At 61.1% G+C, this 6,330-nt stretch overlaps 1 long non-coding RNA gene across 2 annotated transcripts; it reads right to left on the bottom strand.

Annotated features, from left to right (window-relative positions):
• Window positions 1-754: 754 nt before the first annotated feature.
• On the bottom strand, window positions 755-5,921 carry LOC125110701 (uncharacterized). 2 transcript variants are annotated; one of them, XR_007130693.1, is made up of 3 exons: window positions 5,585-5,921; window positions 3,448-3,652; window positions 755-1,104 (listed from the first exon to the last, which is right to left on the bottom strand). It is a non-coding gene; the product is annotated as an uncharacterized LOC125110701 (long non-coding RNA). The 2 variants fall into 2 exon arrangements; XR_007130694.1 differs by having other exon boundaries at window positions 3,448-3,633; window positions 5,585-5,920.
• Window positions 5,922-6,330: the final 409 nt, after the last annotated feature.

Genomic DNA, 6,330 nt, shown 5'->3' with positions numbered 1-6,330 from the left:
GTTCCTGAGGGGCAGGGAGAGGACTGGGCTGAGGAAGAGATAAGGAGTCACTGTTTATTGTCCACAGGCTGCCCCAGACTCTCACCGTGACAGTGACACTGATCAGCCGGGGAGGCTGCGTGGAGGAGGCAGCCTCTAGGCAGGAGGAAGGGGAGGCTGGGAGGCTGTCCATTGATCATCTCTGCCACACTGCCTTCCTGGAACTTGGGCCCAGGGGACTGGGGCACCAAGGGGCGATCTTCGGGCTGCAGCCCAGGTTCAGCCTGAGGGCCGTGTGCCTGTGCAGTGAAGCTGGCGTCCCCTGCCTGTGGTCCCCTACCCGCCCCTCCCCCACTCTCCCGTCCCCTCCCTCTCACCTTCAGCCTGCTGACCCTACAACTTTCCTCTGCTCTCTGCCCCCCCCCCCGCCCCTGCAGGTCCCCCCACCCAAACTGCCAGCTCTAGACACCTGTACGCACCCACTGCTGTGTAGCTACCCTGCCCCAGAGGCTGACCCTGGGGGGAGGGCTGCTAGGAGGGGGGCAGGCAGGCACAGAGGGTGCAGGTGCTGCAGGAGGCGGGGAGCCTTCAGAGACCTCTGTGGACGGTTTAATGAGATAACACTCGCAACGTGCTTCCTGCCTCGGGGTGTTCGGTGGGTGCGTAGTCTGTGCCGTTCCTCCGTCGGGAGTCTGGAGAGGGTGAGGGTGGTGGGGGTGGACGAGGTGCCTCTGAGGGCACACGAGCTCCCAGAGTGACTGGCAGGTGCCGCTGACACTGTTAATAATTTAATAATTGCAGGAACAATTATCCCTGAGAGAGAGATTAGTATCTGACAGGTGACAGGGTCTAGCCAAGCCATGTCATCCTTCTGACACGTGGAGGGGGACAGCTGTGTTGGAGGAGTGGTGGCCAGAGCAGGACCCTCCCACCTTCCTTCTGGGAACAGGTCTGGGTCGCCTGTTCAGGTCCTGGAGCAGCTGCCTCCACTCCAACAGAGGGGCCTCCACCAGGCCCTCCAACGTGCACTGGCCCCAGGAGACCTGGGTTCAAGTCCTGGTTCTGGCACCTGCTGGCCGGTGGTGTTATAGGGCAAGTCCCTTTCAGGCACCTCTGTCTTCTCATCTGTAACAGGTTACAGAGAGGATTAAATGCGATGTCACCCGTCAAGGGCCTGCTACTTCCCTGCCCCAAGGGCCAGGCTGCTCAGTGTTCCAGACGCTGCCCCGCTGTAGGAGCTTGGGAAAAACCTGTGTCTCGGGGGTGGGGGGGCGGTAAGCGACATGGAACCTCTCTGACCAGCCGCTTTGCTGGGGGTCTGTGCCCAGATGCCTCTGTCTAGATTCTGTCCCCCTCTCTCTAGGGGACAGGCTGGGTGTTGGGATGGTGGTACAAGGCTGGCAACACCCATGCCATGGGTGGGCAGGCCCAGACGGAGGGGCCAGCCCAGGACCCCTGTGATCTCGGTACCCTTGTCCTCATAGTGCCACCGTCTGGCCCCAGCCGCTGTCTGCGCTGCCTACCGTCCGCCTGCCCCCCCCCCCCCACCCGCCACCCCTCTATCCCTAGTTCTCTCTTCCTTTATTTTCTGGCTCTGTAGTGCCTCCTGCCTTGGGCTTATCTCCGCCTGTCATACTTCCATCCATCTCTGTCATTGCCAGGCGGCTTCCTCCTGCTCTCTGGCACGCCCCGGCCCCCCAGGAGCTGGGCCGGTCTGGGAGTCAGTCCCTCCCTGCCTGTTGTCTGACTCTGTGGTCTGAGTCTCGGCCCTCCCACCCTCCCACCTCTCCATCTCTCAGATGGTGTCTCTGCCTTTCACGATCTCTGTCCCTTTGTCTGTCTCTGCAAGTCTCTCTCTGCCCTTGTCTCGGGGTCTGTGTCTCTCGGGGCCTGGCTGGTCCCGCTCCCTCTGCCTCCCCTCCTCCCCTTTCAATCCCAGCCCCGCGTCCAGCCCAACACGCTGGAGAACGGGGTGGTCCACCCTCCCTCTCTCCTGCCGCCTGCCTCGGAAGCCCCTGACAGTTGCCCTCCGCCCCACGATGCGACGCATGCAGGCCTCGTCGCTAGGCCATGGGCTGGCAGCACCTGGCTTCCATAGCGACGGGTGCCTAGAAACAAAACGCCGCGACTCCCGGTCCTACATGGAGTCTTTGCAGATCGAGCGCCTTTCGATCAATCAGGACAGGTGACGTGGCCGACTCTGGGCTGCCTCCAGCTTAGAGAGGTGTGAGAAGAGGGACCGTGGTCTCGGCCTTCCAGAGCTTGGGGGGCCCCGGCAGGGGGCGGGGAGCTGCTCCAGTGTGACCCTGGAGCTGCGGAGCGACACCTGCCCTCTCCCTGGGCTCTTCTGAGGAGTCCACCTGCTTCTGGGAGGCTTGGGGTTGCGAGGGGTTCTGCTATTTCTAGCTGTGTCATTTAAACAAATGACCTCAGGTCCCGGGACCTCAGTTTTATCCACTGTAAACTTGGGCTTATAATGTCATGAGGATTAAATGAGAGAATTGCCCAGGGTGGGAGCGGGGGCTGGCACTTCGAAGGTAGCCCCTGATGCCATTGTGCTCCCTGCCCCTTTAGAACAGTCTCAGGTTTAATTAGCAGAGAGGAGGGTGCTGGGAGCCTAGGCAGGGACAGTGGTGTGAGGGGAAGGTGCAGGCTGGAAGGCCCCTGGTGTGTGCAGAGGCTCGCTGGGCCCCCTCCTCACGGAGAATTCAGAGACGCGGTCCACAGACCACCGGGCCCAGGGGGCCTATGCAAACCCTGGCGCTGGAATCCTGGCATTTCAGGCGGTTAGAGTCATAGAGTGTTAGAATCCTGGGTTCCTACCTTCTCAGGACTCCAGGCTCTCACATTCACAGACTGTGCAAAGCGCAGACTCTTCTAATAATGGGCTGTTATAATAGAGGGTCTGATTTTCTTAGATCACAAAAGCTCTGGGAGTTCTTGGAATCCGCAAGCCACGGACTGGGGCTCCCTCTGTGACAGTGACTGAGCTCACAGGGCGTTTTTGGAGCACAGGGCCTTGGCTCCCTGCTGCTTAGAACTCCTTGTGCCCTGGCATCCTCACGGGCTCAGCTCTGAGCAGCCTCGGCGTGGGCTCAGGGACCGATGGCAGCCCGAGGCACCTCTGGAGCAGGGCCAGCCCAGGAATGGCTGGTGAGGGAAAGCTGGGCAGCTCGTGGGCTGCAGCTGTCCAGGTGGGGCTGGGTGGGACTTGGGCAGCCACCTTTGGCTGAAGACCTGTTGGCCTCGGCCCACCCCACAGGGCTCAGGAGGAAGCATCTTCGTGGGACCCTCCGGGCCCCGCAGATGGGAGTGGGCTGGGTGGGGCTGGGGGGTGAGAGAAGGAGCCGGATCGGTGAGGAGGTGGGGTCTGCCGAAGAGTTACTCAGCGCCGCACTCTCCCTGCACTGCCCCTGGTTCCTGGGCATCATGGTTGGGGCTGGGGAAGCGGGCGCACCTTGAACCCACCTGCCTGTGGTAGCCTGGGACAGGCTGAGAGCCAAGAGCTCTTTTTCCCACCTCTGTCCAAAGCTGGAAAGGTTGGTGGAGCCGTTGAGAAAGCTGGGATCTGCCTCTCCTTTTGCTCCTCTTCCTTCCCGGTCTGGTTTCCATGGGAATCATGGCTCAGGATGAGCAGGATTTGACAGGAAGGTGCTGTGGGAGGAGTCAGCGGCTGTGGGAGGAGTCAGCGGCTGTGGGAGGAGTCAGCATCCCGCAGAGCCACCCACACAGGAAGGGGTTGGCTGCTAAGAAAAGGAGCTCCCCATTCCCAGGAGCGGGCAAGCTGGACTGCCAGTCAGGGTGACTTCAGAAAGGTGGGCGAAGGTGGTCAGGAAGCTGCTTCTCCAGGAAAGCGGGGCTTGGTGTGACTGGCCCCAGTGGCTGTCCCTGGCAGATATCCCCTTGCCTCCTTAAGCAGGTCACCTTGCCCTGGGCCCTGCCTCCCCCGCCCCATCCATCCTCCATTCCTGCTCTGTGTGCCCGGCCCGTGCTGGTCATGGACACGCAGAGCTGAATCAGACCCGGTTTCTTCGCGGCTGAGCATGGGCACCGATGGGGGAGGTGCCCCAGGAAACAAACACCATTTCGCAAGTCCTGCATGAGGGGCAGACCAGGCTGGGAGAAACGTCCTGAGTCCTACAGTCCATAGATGTGTTTTTGAGCAATTCCCATGGGTCAAGCCTTGTTCTAGGTCCTGGGGTCACAGCAATGAGCAAAACAGAAAAAGAGTCCTGTACCCTGGAGCCGACAGTGCCTGGCACAAGTGCCGAAGGGGAGTTGCCGTCGTGGCTCAGCAGGTTAAGAACCTGACTCATATCCATGAGGACACAGGTTTGATCCCTGGCCTTGCTCAGTGGGTTAAGGATCCTGCGTTGCCGTGAGCTGTGGTGTAGGTCGCAGATGAGGCTCGGATCTAGTGTTGCTGTGGCTCTGGTGTAGGCTGGCAGTTTTAGCTCTAATTCAACCCCTAGCCTGGGAACCTCCATAGGCTGTGGGTGCGGCCCTTAAAAGACCAAAAAAAAAAAAAAAAGTTCAGGAGTGCCGGGAAGGGCTGGATGGAGGGGTGAGGGGTGAGGGGGTGTGGCCAGAAGGCAGGATGTGGGCGTGGCAGAAGAAAGGACGGTGGAGGATGAGTTAAGGGCCATGAAAGCCAGGACCAGACTCCAACCTTATCCGTGGGGAATGAGTGGGGTGTGGGCGAGGCAGGGTCAGACCTGAGTGAAGAAAAGGGCACCCCAGCAGGTATGAGCCCGGGGGGAAGGAGGTGCAGTGGTCCCCGAAGGGGGCAGACGGCCGGGGTGCCCACCAGGGTGCCGTGTGTAGGAGCCGTGTGAGCGTGTATACAGGGATGTGTGTCTGTGCACGGGAGTGTGTGTAGGTGTGATGGGAGTGTGATGAGGATCTGTGGAAAGACAGTGAGTGTGTGTATGATCGTGTGGGGCCTGGGCGGCCTCGTGTGGCAGAGGCTCTAGGGTGTGCAAACGATAGGAGCAGATACCAGGATGTGCCGAGGCCCGTGTTCCCTGGACCTTAGGTCTGCGGTGACCGGCAGGTCCTAGACTAGTTCTGAGTGGAAGCTTCCAGGTGCCCCTCCCTCTCTCGGGTCATGGAGCTGGCCCGCTGCTGCGCACGGGGCGAATGTGCACCAAATCACAGGGTGATGTCTGAGCCCCCGCACCCCCCGCACCCCCATCCCCTGGGCCTGAAGTCCCTCAGCCTGGGCTCTCTCCCACTCAGAGCTGCAGCCGGGGCCCTGCGAGGAGGTCCCCTCCACTCAGAGCCCACCTCAACCTTGTCCCCAGCCCCTGCCTGCAATAAGGGCCACCCCTGCATCCAGGGCCACCGCCAGCTGACGCAGAGCTGACCTGGGACGTGAGGTGAATTTGAGGGCAAGCAGACGCATGCATTTGCACAGACACATGCCCATGAATGCATCTATGAGCCATGCTTGGATACCTGTGCGCACACATACCTGTGCACCCATGCCTGTCTGCACACACACACACACACACACATTCTTGTAGATACACACACATCAGTACACACGCACCAGGCTAGCTCTGCCCCAGGAACACCACACCTCCTTACAAAGATATAAACTTACCAATGTGTACTCATCTCTCGCCTGCTTTTGCCCACGCCACGCTCACAGACCCTGTGCGGGCCTTACACACCCGCCCACCCCAGGGCTACCTAAGGACCTCGCACTGCGCCGTCTCTGGCGGGGCTGAAGCACTGAGCACAGGCTCCAGCTACACGCAGAAGCCGCGGAGATGTCAGCTTCCTCCAGGATGCTTCTTGGATTGTCCCCGGGCAGGGCCCCTCGGACGGTAGAGCCCTCTCTAGTCTGTGGGCTCTGCCTCAAGTCACACGCTTGCCTCCTGGGAGCTGCTCCCCCCCCCGCCCCCATGTTGGGCTCTGGCCCTTGTTCACAGTCCGTGGGCCTGACATGCCCGGACAGGCCTGCCTGCCCCGGAGAGCTGCCTTCTGCCTGGCCAGGCTGGCCTGGATCCCGCCTCTCTCCCCCTGAGCTGCCTGAGTCCTCAGAGAGAACCAGGCCAAGCTTCGCAAGGCCAGAGCCTTGCCTGAGGTCACCCTGCATGTCCAGACCTGGGCTTCTGGGAGTCCGGCCATGGTCAGAGGCCACTGGACAGGTGCGCGTCAGCGACACACGCAGGCTCTCGGAAGCAGGCCACCGGGTGGAGGGGACAGGAGCAGATTTGAGGCCTATTGGAGGGTCTGCTGATGCCATGCTCTTAAGCAGAGGGATGACGAGCAAGCAGATCTGCCACTAGTCCCGGGTGAGGAAGTGGCTCGCAGAGGCGTCAGTATTGGGAACAAGGGACAGGG

This window comes from Phacochoerus africanus, chromosome 11 (assembly GCF_016906955.1).
Source record: "Phacochoerus africanus isolate WHEZ1 chromosome 11, ROS_Pafr_v1, whole genome shotgun sequence".
NCBI lineage: Eukaryota > Metazoa > Chordata > Mammalia > Artiodactyla > Suidae > Phacochoerus > Phacochoerus africanus.
This window is presented reverse-complemented; position numbering and strand designations above follow the sequence as displayed.